Source organism: Convolutriloba macropyga, chromosome 13 (genome assembly GCF_964194025.1).
Source record: "Convolutriloba macropyga chromosome 13, txConMacr16.3, whole genome shotgun sequence".
NCBI classification, from domain to species: domain Eukaryota; kingdom Metazoa; phylum Xenacoelomorpha; order Acoela; family Convolutidae; genus Convolutriloba; species Convolutriloba macropyga.
Window position 1 is genome coordinate 41,599,621 of NC_134480.1, and position 14,319 is coordinate 41,613,939.

Consider the following 14,319-nt stretch of genomic DNA (forward strand, 5'->3'; position numbering starts at 1 on the left):
GCCCAAAATGATGTAAGAGTGGGGCTGCAATGGGAGGATTTTTTAGAAAAATGCAGCTCAAAACTCTTACGTCTTTTTGGGCTGCATTGGGCTTCCAAGGGGGGTAAAATGGTGTAAGAGTGAGGGGGTAAAAGACAAATTAACCCCCCACTCTTACATCTTTTTTTGTCTGCCAAGGGGGGTAAAATGGTGTAAGAGTGAGGGGGTAAAAGACAAATTAACCCACCACTCTTACATACATCTTTTTTGGTCTGCCAAGGGGGTAACATGGTGTAAGAGTGAGGGGGTAAAAGACAAATTAACCCCCCACTCCTACATCTTTTTTGGTCTGCCAAGGGGGGTAAAACGATGTAAGAGTTGGGGGTAATTTGTCTTTTACCCCCTCACTCTTACACCAGTTTACCCCCCTTGGAAGCCCAATGCAGCCCAGAAAGACGTAAGAGTTTTGAGCTGCATTTTCCTAAAAAATCCTCCCATTGCAGCCCCACTCTTACGTCATTTTACCCCCCTTGTCAGCCCAACTCTTACATCATTTTACCCCCCCCCCCCTGGCAGCCCAACTGTTACATCATTTTACCCCCTCAATTGAACATTGTTTTAGCCCCCATACCTGAAGGATGCCAGTCTTGAACCCACAACCTCTGTACCCTCAGCTGCGTCGCCTTATCCTCCAGACCATCGATGCTTGTCCAACTCTTGACGGTCTATATATATAAATAATAATTGTTAGAATTGCCCCATCACAACAAATTACCCCCTCACTCTTACATCGTTTTACCCCCCTCGGCAGCCCAACTCTTACATCATTTTACCCCCTCTGAACAATTTACCCCCTCACTCTTACACCATTTTACCCCCCTTGGCAGCCCAACTTTTTCATCATATTACCCCCTCTGAACAAATTAACCCCTCACTCTTACACCATTTTACCCCCGTTGGCAGCCAAACTCTTACCTCATTTTACCCCCTCTGAACAAATTACCCCCTCACTCTTACACCATTTTAACCCCCTTGGCAGCCGAACTCTTACCTCATTTTACCCCCGCTGGACAAATTACCCCCTTAGTCTTTCACCATTTTACCCCCCCTGGCAGCCCAACTCTTACATCATTCTACCGCCTCTGAACAAATTACCCCCTCACTCTTACACCATTTTACCCCCTTGGCAGCCCAACTCTTACCTCATTTTACCCCCTTCGGACAAAATACCCCCTCACTCTTACACAATTTTACCCTCCTTGGCAGCCCAATTCTTACATCAATTTGCCCCCTCTGAACAAATTACCCCCTCACTCTTACACCATTTTACCCCCTTGGCAGCCCAACTCTTACATCATTCTACCGCCTCTGAACAAATTACCCCCTCACTCTTACACCATTTTACCCCCCTTGGCAGCCCAACTCTTACCTCATTTTACCCCCTTCGGACAAATTACCCCCTCACTCTTACACAATTTTACCCTCCTTGGCAGCCCAATTCTTACATCAATTTGCCCCCTCTGAACAAATTACCCCCTCACTCTTACACGATTTTACCCCCCTTGGCAGCCCAACTCTTATATCATTCTACCGCCTCGGAACAAATTACCCCCTCCTTCTTACACCATTTTACCCCCCTTGGCAGCCCAACACTTACCTCATTTTACCCCCCGGACAAATTACCCCCTCACTCTTACACCATTTTAACCCCCTTGGCAGCCCAACTCTTACCTTATTTTACCCCCGCTGGACAAATTACCCCCTTACTCTTTCACCATTTTACCCCCCTTGGCAGCCCAACTCTTACATCATTCTACCGCCTCTGAACAAATTACCCCCTCACTCTTACACCATTTTACCCCCCTTGGCAGCCCAACTCTTACCTCATTTTACCCCCTTCGGACAAATTACCCCCTCACTCTTACACAATTTTACCCTCCTTGGCAGCCCAATTCTTACATCAATTTGCCCCCTCTGAACAAATTACCCCCTCACTCTTACACCATTTTACCCCCCTTGGCAGCCCAACTCTTACATCATTCTACCGCCTCTGAACAAATTACCCCCTCACTCTTACACCATTTTACCCCCCGTGGCAGCCCAACTCTTACCTCATTTTACCCCCTTCGGACAAATTACCCCCTCACTTTTTCACATTTTTACCCTCCTTGGCAGCCCAATTCTTACATCAATTTGCCCCCTCTGAACAAATTACCCCCTCACTCTTACACAATTTTACCCTTCTTGGCAGCCCAATTCTTACATCAATTTGCCCCCTCTGAACAAATTACCCCCTCACTCTTACACCATTTTACCCCCCTTGGCAGCCCAACTCTTACATCATTCTACCGCCTCTGAACAAATTACCCCCTCACTCTTACATCGTTTTACCCCCCTCGGCAGCCCAACTCTTACATCTTTTTACCCCCTCTGAACAATTTACCCCCTCACTCTTACACCATTTTACCCCCCTTGGCAGCCCAACTTTTTCATCATATTACCCCCTCTGAACAAATTAACCCCTCACTCTTACACCATTTTACCCCCGTTGGCAGCCAAACTCTTACCTCATTTTACCCCCTCTGAACAAATTACCCCCTCACTCTTACACCATTTTAACCCCCTTGGCAGCCGAACTCTTACCTCATTTTACCCCCGCTGGACAAATTACCCCCTTAGTCTTTCACCATTTTACCCCCCCTGGCAGCCCAACTCTTACATCATTCTACCGCCTCTGAACAAATTACCCCCTCACTCTTACACCATTTTACCCCCTTGGCAGCCCAACTCTTACCTCATTTTACCCCCTTCGGACAAAATACCCCCTCACTCTTACACAATTTTACCCTCCTTGGCAGCCCAATTCTTACATCAATTTGCCCCCTCTGAACAAATTACCCCCTCACTCTTACACCATTTTACCCCCTTGGCAGCCCAACTCTTACATCATTCTACCGCCTCTGAACAAATTACCCCCTCACTCTTACACCATTTTACCCCCCTTGGCAGCCCAACTCTTACCTCATTTTACCCCCTTCGGACAAATTACCCCCTCACTCTTACACAATTTTACCCTCCTTGGCAGCCCAATTCTTACATCAATTTGCCCCCTCTGAACAAATTACCCCCTCACTCTTACACGATTTTACCCCCCTTGGCAGCCCAACTCTTATATCATTCTACCGCCTCGGAACAAATTACCCCCTCCTTCTTACACCATTTTACCCCCCTTGGCAGCCCAACACTTACCTCATTTTACCCCCCGGACAAATTACCCCCTCACTCTTACACCATTTTAACCCCCTTGGCAGCCCAACTCTTACCTTATTTTACCCCCGCTGGACAAATTACCCCCTTACTCTTTCACCATTTTACCCCCCTTGGCAGCCCAACTCTTACATCATTCTACCGCCTCTGAACAAATTACCCCCTCACTCTTACACCATTTTACCCCCCTTGGCAGCCCAACTCTTACCTCATTTTACCCCCTTCGGACAAATTACCCCCTCACTCTTACACAATTTTACCCTCCTTGGCAGCCCAATTCTTACATCAATTTGCCCCCTCTGAACAAATTACCCCCTCACTCTTACACCATTTTACCCCCCTTGGCAGCCCAACTCTTACATCATTCTACCGCCTCTGAACAAATTACCCCCTCACTCTTACACCATTTTACCCCCCGTGGCAGCCCAACTCTTACCTCATTTTACCCCCTTCGGACAAATTACCCCCTCACTTTTTCACATTTTTACCCTCCTTGGCAGCCCAATTCTTACATCAATTTGCCCCCTCTGAACAAATTACCCCCTCACTCTTACACCATTTTACCCCCCTTGGCAGCCCAACTCTTACATCATTCTACCGACTCTGAACAAATTACCCCCTCACTCTTTTACCATTTTACCCCCCTTGGCAGCCCAACACTTTCCTCATTTTACCCCCCGGACAAATTACCCCCTCACTCTTAAACCATTTTACCCCCATTGGCAACCCAACTCCAACCTCATTTTACCCCTGTGGACAAATTACCCCCGCACCCTTACACAATTTTACCCCCCTTGGCAGCCCAATCACAATTTTACCCCCCTTGGCAGCCCAATTCTTACATCATTTTACCCCCTCTGAACAAATTAACCCCTCACTCTTACACCATTTTAACCCCCTTGGCAGCCCAATTCTTACATCATTTTACCCCCTCTGAACAAATTACCCCCCCCCCCACGCTTACACCATTTTGCCCCCCTTGGCAGCCCAACTTATACATCATTCTACCGCCTCTGAACAAATTACCCCCTCACTCTTACACCATTTTACCCCCCTTGCCAGCCCAACTCTTACCTCATTTTACCCCCTTCGGACAAATTACCCCCTCAGTCTTACACAATTTTACCCTCCTTGGCAGCCCAATTCTTACATCAATTTGCCCCCTCTGAACAAATTACCCCCTCACTCTTACACCATTTTAACCCCCTTGGCAGCCCAATTCTTACATCATTTTACCCCCTCTGAACAAATTACCCCCCCCCCCACGCTTACACCATTTTACCCCCCTTGGCAGCCCAACTCTTACATCATTCTACCGCCTCTGAACAAATTACCCCTCACTCTTACACCATTTTACCCCCTTGGCAGCCAAACACTCACCTCATTTTACCCCCCGGACAAATTACCCCCTCACTCTTAAACCATTTTACCCCCATTGGCAACCCAACTCTTACCTCATTTTACCCCTGTGGACAATTTACCCCCGCACCCTTACACAATTTTACCCCCCTTGGCAGCCCAATTCTTACATCATTTTACCCCCTCTGAACAAATTACCCCCGCACTCTTACACCATTTTAACCCCCTTGGCAGCCCAATTCTTACATCATTTTACCCCCTCTGAAAAAATTACCCCACCCCCCCCCCCCCCACGCTTACACCATTTTACCCCCCTTGGCAGCCCAACACTTACATCATTTTACCCCCTCTGAACAAATTACCCCCTCACTCTTACACCATTTTACCCCCTTGGCAGCCGAACAATTACCTCATTTTACCCCCCAGACAAACTACCTATTCACTCTTACACCATTTTAACCCCCTTGGCAGCCCAACTCTTACCTCATTTTACCCCCGCTTGACAAATTACCCCCTTACTCTTACACCATTTTACCCCCCTTGGCAGCCCAACTCATACCTCATTTTACCCCCTTCGGACAAATTACCCCCTCACTCTTACACAATTTTACACTCCTTGGCAGCCCAATTCTTACATCAATTTGCCCCCTCTGAACAAATTACCCCCTCACTCTTTTACCATTTTACCCCCTTGGCAGCCCAACACTTACCTTATTTTACCCCTGTGGACAAATTACCCCCGCACCCTTACACAATTTTACCCCCCTTGGCAGCCCAATTCTTACATCATTTTACCCCCTCTGAACAAATTACCCCCTCACTCTTACATCATTTTAACCCCCTTGGCAGCCCAATTCTTACATCATTTTACCCCCTCTGAACAAATTACCCCCCCCCCCCACCATTTTACCCCCTTGGCAGCCCAATTCTTACATAATTTTACCCCCTCTGAACAAATTACCCCCCCGCTTACACCATTTTATCCCCCTTGGCAGCCCAACTCTTACATCATTCTACCGCCTCTGAACAAATTACCCCCTCACTCTTACACCATTTTACCCCCCTTGCTAGCCCAACTCTTACCTCATTTTAACCCCTTCGGACAAATTACCCCCTCACTCTTACACAATTTTACCCTCCTTGGCAGCCCAATTCTTACGTCAATTTGCCCCCTCTGAACAAATTACCCCCTCACTCTTTTACCATTTTACCCCCCTTGGCAGCCCCACACTTACCTCATTTTACCCCCCTGACAAATTACCCCCTCACTCTTAAACCATTTTACCCCCATTGGCAACCCAACTCTTACCTCATTTTACCCCTGTGGACAAATTACCCCCGCACCCTTACACAATTTTACCCCCATTGGCAGCCCAATTCTTACATCATTTTACCCCCTCTGAACAAATTACCCCCTCACTCTTACACCATTTTAACCCCCTTGGCAGCCCAATTCTTACATCATTTTACCCCCTCTGAATAAATTACCCCCCACCCCCACGCTCACACCATTTTACCCCCCTTGGCAGCCCAACACTTACATCATTTTACCCCCTCTGAACAAATTACCCCCTCACTCTTACACCATTTTACCCCCTTGGCAGCCGAACAATTACCTCATTTTACCCCCCAGACAAACTACCTCCTCACTCTTACACCATTTTAACCCCCTTGGCAGCCCAACTCTTACCTCATTTTACCCCCGCTGGACAAATTACCCCCTTACTCTTACACCATTTTACCCCCCTTGGCAGCCCAACTCTCACCTCATTTTACCCCCTTCGGACAAATTACCCCCTCACTCTTACACAATTTTACCCTCCTTCGCAGCCCAATTCTTACATCAATTTGCCCCCTCTGAAAAAATTACCCCCTCACTCTTACACCATTTTACCCCCCTTGGCAGCCCAACACTTACCTCATTTTACCCCCGGACAAATTACCCCCTCACTTTTACACAATTTTACCCTCCTTGGCAGCCCAATTCTTACATCAATTTGCCCCTCTAAACAAATTACCCCCTCACTCTTGCACCATTTTACCCCCCTTGGCAGCCCAACTCTTACATCATTCTACCGCCTCTGAACAAATTACCCCCTCACTTTTACAGCATTTTACCCCCCTTGCCAGCCCAACTCTTACCTCATTTTACCCCCTTCGGACAAATTACCCCCTCACTCTTACACAATTTTACTCTCCTTGGCAGCCCAATTCTTACATCAATTAGCCCCCTCTGAACAAATTACCCCCTCACTCTTTTACCATTTTACCCCCCTTGGCAGCCCAACACTTACCTCATTTTACCCCCGGACAAATTACCCCCTCACTCTTAAACCATTTTACCCCCATTGGCAGCCCAACTCTTACCTCATTTTACCCCTGTGGACAAATTACCCCCGCACCCTTACACAATTTTACCCCCCTTGGCAGCCCAATTCTTACATCATTTTACCCCCTCTGAACAAATTACCCCCTCACTCTTACACCATTTTAACCCCCTTGGCAGCCCAATTCTTACATCATTTTACCCCCTCTGAACAAATTACCCCCCCCCCCCACGCTTACACCATTTTACCCCCCTTGGCAGCCCAACACTTACATCATTTTACCCCCTCTGAACAAATTACCCCCTCACTCTTACACCATTTTACCCCCTTGGCAGCCGAACAATTACCTCATTTTACCCCCCAGACAAACTACCTCCTCACTCTTACACCATTTTAACCCCCTTGGCAGCCCAACTCTTACCTTATTTTACCTCCGCTGGACAAATTACCCCCTTACTCTTACACCATTTTACCCTCCTTGGCAGCCCAACTCTTACCTCATTTTACCCCCTTCGGACAAATTACCCCCTCACTCTTACACAATTTTACCCTCCTTGGCAGCCCAATTCTTACATCAATTTGCCCCCTCTGAACAAATTACCCCCTCACTCTTACACCATTTTACCCCCCTTGGCAGCCCAACACTTACCTCATTTTACCCCCGGACAAATTACCCCCTCACTCTTACACCATTTTACCCCCTTGGCAGCCGAACACTTACATCACTTTACCCCCTCTGAACAAATTACCCCCTCACTCTTACACCATTTTACCCCCCTTGGCAGCCCAACACTTACCTCATTTTACCCCCGGACAAATTACCCCCTCACTCTTACACCATTTTACCCCCCTTGGCAGCCCAACACTTACCTCATTTTACCCCCGGACAAATTACCTCCTCACTCTTACACCATTTTAACCCCCTTGGCAGCCCAACTCTTACCTTATTTTACCTCCGCTGGACAAATTACCCCCTTACTCTTACACCATTTTACCCTCCTTGGCAGCCCAACTCTTACCTCATTTTACCCCCTTCGGACAAATTACCCCCTCACTCTTACACAATTTTACCCTCCTTGGCAGCCCAATTCTTACATCAATTTGCCCCCTCTGAACAAATTACCCCCTCACTCTTACACCATTTTACCCCCCTTGGCAGCCCAACACTTACCTCATTTTACCCCCGGACAAATTACCCCCTCACTCTTACACCATTTTACCCCCTTGGCAGCCGAACACTTACATCACTTTACCCCCTCTGAACAAATTACCCCCTCACTCTTACACCATTTTACCGCCCTTGGCAGCCCAACTCTTACCTCATTTTACCCCCTGTGGACAAATTACCCCCGCACTCTTACACAATTTTACCCCCCTTGGCAGCCCAATTCATACATCTTTTTACCCCCTCTGAACAAATTACCCCCTCACTCTTACACCATTTTACCCCCCTTGGCAGCCCAACACTTACATCATTTTACCCCCTCTGAACAAATTACCCCCCCCCCCCCCACGCTTACACCATTTTACCCCCCTTGGCAGCCCAACACTTACATCATTTTACCCCCTCTGAACAAATTACCCCCTCACTCTTACACCATTTTACCCCCTTGGCAGCCGAACACTTACCTCATTTTACCCCCCGGACAAACTACCTCCTCACTCTTACACCATTTTAACCCCCTTGGCAGCCCAACTCTTACTTCATTTTACCCCCGCTGGACAAATTACCCCCTTACTCTTACACCATTTTACCCCCCTTGGCAGCCCAATTCTTACATCATTTTACCCCCTTCGGACAAATTAACCCTCACTCTTACACAATTTTACCCTCCTTGGCAGCCCAATTCTTACATCAATTTGCCCCCTCTGAACAAATTAACCCCTCACTCTTACACCATTTTACCCCCCTTGGCAGCCCAACACTTACCTCATTTTACCCCCGGACAAATTACCCCCTCACTCTTAAACCATTTTACCCCCATTGGCAGCCCAACTCTTACCTCATTTTACCCACTGTGGAAAAATTACCCCCGCACCCTTACACAATTTTACCCCTCTTGGCAGCCCAATTCTTACATCATTTTACCCCCTCTGAACAAATAACCCCCTCACTCTTACATCATTTTAACCCCCTTGGCAGCCCAAGTCTTACATCATTTTACCCCCTCTGAACAAATTACCCCCCCCCACTCTTATACCATTTTACCCCTCTTGGCAGCCCAATTCTTACATCATTTTACCCCCTCTGAACAAATAACCCCCTCACTCTTACATCATTTTAACCCCCTTGGCAGCCCAAGTCTTACATCATTTTACCCCCTCTGAACAAATTACCCCCCCTCACTCTTACACCATTTTACCCCCTTGGCAGCTGAACACTTACATCACTTTACCCCTCTGAACAAATTACCCCCTCACTCTTACACCATTTTACCGCCCTTGGCAGCCCAACTCTTACCTCATTTTACCCCCTGTGGACAAATTACCCCCACACTCTTACACAATTTTACCCCCCTTGGCAGCCCAATTCTTACATCATTTTACCCCCTCTGAACAAATTACCCCCTCACTCTTACACCATTTTATCCCCCTTGGCAGCCCAACACTTACATCATTTTACCCCCTCTGAACAAATTACCCCCTCACTCTTACAGCATTTTACCCCCCTTGGCAGCCCAACTCCTACCTCATTTTACCCCTGTGGACAAATTACCCCCGCACTCTTACACAATTTTACCCCCCTTGGCAGACCAACACTTACATCATTTTACCCCCTCTGAACAAATTACCCCCTCACTCTTACACCATTTTACCCCCCTTGGCAGCCCAACTCTTACATCATTTTACCCCCTCTGAACAAATTACCCCATCACTCTTACACCATTTTACCCCCCTTGGCAGCCCAACTCTTACCTCATTTTACCCCCTCTGGACAAATTACACCCTCACTCTTACACCATTTGACCCCCATTGCAGCCCACTCTTTCATGGTAATTTCCGTCAGGGGGTGTAATCCCTTAAAAGTCCTCCCATTGCAGCCCATTGCAGCCCACTCTTACATGACAATTTCAGTCATGGGGGTAATTCCTTAAAAATCCTCCAATTGCAGCCCATTGCAGCCCACTCCCACATGCCAATTTCTGTCAGTGGGGGTAATTCCTTAAAACTCCTCCCATTGCAGCCCATTGCAGCCCACTCTTGCATGGCAATTTCAGTCATGGGGGTAATTCCTTAAAAGTCCTCCCATTGCAGCCCATTGCAGCTCACTCTTACATGACAATTTCAGTCATGGGGGTAATTCCTGAAAACTCCTCCCATTGCAGCCCACTCTTACATGGCAATTTCAGTCACGGGGGGTAATTCCTTAAAAGTTCTCCCATTGCAGCCCATTGCAGACAACTCTTACATGACAATTTTAGTCATGGGGGGTAATTCCTTAAAAGTCCTCCCATTGCAGCCCATTGCAGCCCACTCTTACATGACAATTTCAGTCGTGGGGGTAATTCCTGAAAACTCCTCCCATTGCAGCCCATTGCAGCCTCATTACATGGCAGTTTCAGTCAGGGGGGGGGGGGGGTAATTCCTTAAAAGTCCTTCCATTGCAGCCCATTGCAGCCCACTCTTACATGACAATTTCAGTCATGGGGGTAATTCCTGAAAACTCCTCCCATTGCAGCCCATTGCAGCCTCATTACATGGCAGTTTCAGTCAGGGGAGGTAATTCCTTAAAAGTCCTCCCATCGCAGCCCAACTCTTACATTATTTTACCCACTCTGAACAAATTACCCCCACACTCTTACATCAATTTACCCCCCATAGACAAATTACCCCCCCCCCCCCATTCTTGGGAGGATTTTAGGGAGGACATTCGACCCGGGTTATCTGCATTGGAGAAAATTACTTGTTCTGTTTGAACCAAAAAAATATGCATTTTTTGCGGTAGCCAAAAACGAAAACCCATCAACACATTCATTACAATCATAACCATATAACTCAAATACTTACACAACAAATATTACACACATAAACGCCAACAGACATATACAAACCCCAACACCCAAAAAAACGATTGTTTTTTTAATTTTTTATCTTTGACAATTGTTCTATGCTCAATGTCCGTGAAGGTCGTTTTAGTTCTTCTTTGTTTTCTTCCAAGAAAAATAGCTGGCAATTTTTTTACCAGTGCTCCGGTAAATATAAACTTCATATTAAACGTTTAAATACAACTTATTGCATTTTATCGAACAAATTTGTCACTACTGATGATTGAATCGCATAATGGGACACTTAATTTGTTTTAAATCTCACAAATATGTCATCAGTGAGATTCAAAAACACATAGATATGGTTTTGGACTCATTTAGAGCCGTGATTTGTAGCAAAAATTTTCCTAAATTTTATTGTTTTCTAACTGTTTTTGCACTCTGGCTCTATTTGCGTCCACCGTTTAAAGGAACTAACCATCTCAGAGTATATGTCTCTTTTTCTCTCTGAAAAAAAAAGACATCACAATCGATAACCTCACTCACCCAAATACATAAATAAACAAAAGCACGAACGCACACAGACACACACGCATAAACACAAAACCGTAGACCAAAAAATATATCTTTTTAAAAATTGTATTTTGGCATCTGATATTTACTCAAGGTTCGTCATCGTTCGGTTAAGTATTGATTGTTTTTTCTAAAACAAAAAAGTGGAGCTCTTAAGAAAATTGTAACGGTAATAGTAAAAATGAAACTGATAGTTGAAAAAAATACGTTTTGAATCATTTCGATGGAATTTGACAGTTTTGATATTTTATAGCATAATAGAAGAATTATTTCTCGTTAAAATCTCCCAAATGGGTTTTCAGTGAAACTGGTAAAGACACATTTTTTGGTTTTAAGCATATACAAAGCAGCAGCAGTTTGTATAAAACCTTGAATAATTTTTCCCCTATCTCTTCCCTATTTGTTGTCTAACATTAGGGGGAACTAACCTTCTCAGGAAACTTTTTTATCTCAATTTCAACAGAACACCACACACGTTACACACACGCACACTAATACATACACCGTCACAAGCCTGCACCAAGACACACAAATACAAACCTAGTCACAAAAAAGGAAATCAGTTTGAGACCATTTTTTTCATTCTTTTCTGCACAATTTTTTTTTGGCAAAAAGTCATTTTTTGGCGTTTGTTTATTACTCACAGCACATCACGGACTAATCAAATATCGGTTTTTTTTCTGGAAGTCCATGTATAGACCTCTTTAAGCAATTGTGTCGCTAATCATGAAATTGATCATAGAAATTTAAATAATTTTTTTTTGAAAATTTTGTCAATTTGATGTTTCACTTGCGTAACCGGCCTTTTGTTTTCTATATTCTTGCATATGTGTTCGCATTTAGATTTATAATACTCAAACATATCTCTAGTTTGTGTAAAACCGCAACTTGTAGCAAGTATTAAACAATGTTTCTATTTTTTTTTTAAATATTTCCGACAGTTTTTGCACTCTGCCTCTAATTTTGTCAAATTTGTAAAAGAAGAATGAAAACTCTCCTTCAGAGATCTTTGTTAGTAACATCAATTGTCAGTAGTTTTTAGATTCTGGCCCTTTTACTCATTTAGATAATAGTGTTTTTAATGATATAGAAAACTTTAATAGTTTTTATTTGAACTGAAAAAGAAAAGAAAAGATGTTATTCTTTGTTTTGAAATTATCTTTGTTTTACATATGAGGGGTTTCAAACTCCATAAACTATTTATTTTTTGGTTTGCGGAAACGTTATAAGACCTGAAACGATTAGTTCGGAGAGCAATATCAAAATAGAGGAGAGAGAAACAATTTTCTTCAATTTTTCAATAAATTCATAAACATTTGTATTAGTTTGTTCAACCTGGAGATCCTTAATTCAATTAACACTCATACTTTTTGTATTGAGATCAGTTCCAATAAATCGCGCCGAAATTTTAAAGAACAAAATAAAAAAGACAAGAAAAGAAATCCATCTTTTTTTTCGATGATGATTTTGGTTGATTTGAAGTTTAGTTCAAATAACTGTTATCTCAACTCATTCAAATTTCAAAAACACAAGCATGGTTAATTCTGATAAATGAAAAAGAAGTTTTTTCATAAAGAACTCTAATGTTTAGAAAAGAACTCACATTTTTCTGCTTTTATTTTTACATATTCAAAGTTGATTTTCGCTATATTGAGAACTCTAAAATGACTAACTAAAACTAGTTGATAACAAAAAACAGAGATACGGACTAAATATTTTTTAGAAAAACTTTGAGAGAAAAGAAATAAAATATATTTTTTCTCAAATAGTTGAAAATGTTAGTTTTAGGCCTGAAACTGAAAAGAAATACTGGTGACCAATCTCCATTTGACCTAAGTGGATTCGCTACCAATTTGCAACTCTTTTGTCTGTCTTAATCTTAAAATTCAACGCAATTTGTCACACAGAGCAATGTGTTCTAATTCAATTTTTCCTTTGAAATTTTTTAAAGATTTTTTTTCAATTTTTTGATAATTTTTAATACATTAAAAACCAGATCATTAGGCCACGAAATGGTTCTTTATCAAATTTGAAACTTCTTTGCAAGTGATGTACCAGATCTTGCTTTTTTATAAGATACGATATCTTAGCTAGATCTTGTTAAATCAGATCCTTTTGATTCTTCTTTGCATTTTTTGATAAGTTTATAGCAAAATGTGTAACTTTTTGAAAAGTATACAATGATATTGAGTTTTTGTACATACCATGACGTTTTATTACCAAGAACCAAACTTTTGTCAAGAGCTTTCAGTTTTTCAGCACGGTACACTTAGTATAGTTTGAAGTTTTGAGAGTCTGCGGGGTTTTTATGTGCAAGAGTGCACAATATCTTATTTATTTTTCACAAACAACTATAAGCCCTAATTTCTTCTCAAGCCAATTTTGATCGATAAACATTTTGCGAGATATAATTATGATATCAATGAAAAGACCTTGAAAAACTAAATGCATTGTTGAAGAGACTTCGACAACTTGAATAAAAAAATGGAAAATGTTCTATTTATTTCTTCAGTTTTTGTTAGTTTTTGCGAGAGAAACGATTATTAATTTTTTCCTTTTTTTCGCTTTTCATGCATCCAGATCTCTTCAAATTTATCATTTTTTAAAAATCATATTTACTTGAACTCTTTGTACCGATCAACTCATCAGAGATCTCTATCAAATGTGTAGCCCAAAGGAATGACACAAGTACTTTTTTGAGCAAAAGTACATGTTACTATTCGATTGGTTCTTGTATCGACATTAATGTGATATTTTCTCCTTTGTATTTATGTTTCAAGCATTTTTGGTTGACACTGTGTTTTTGAGAGCCCATAGAAAAAGTTGAA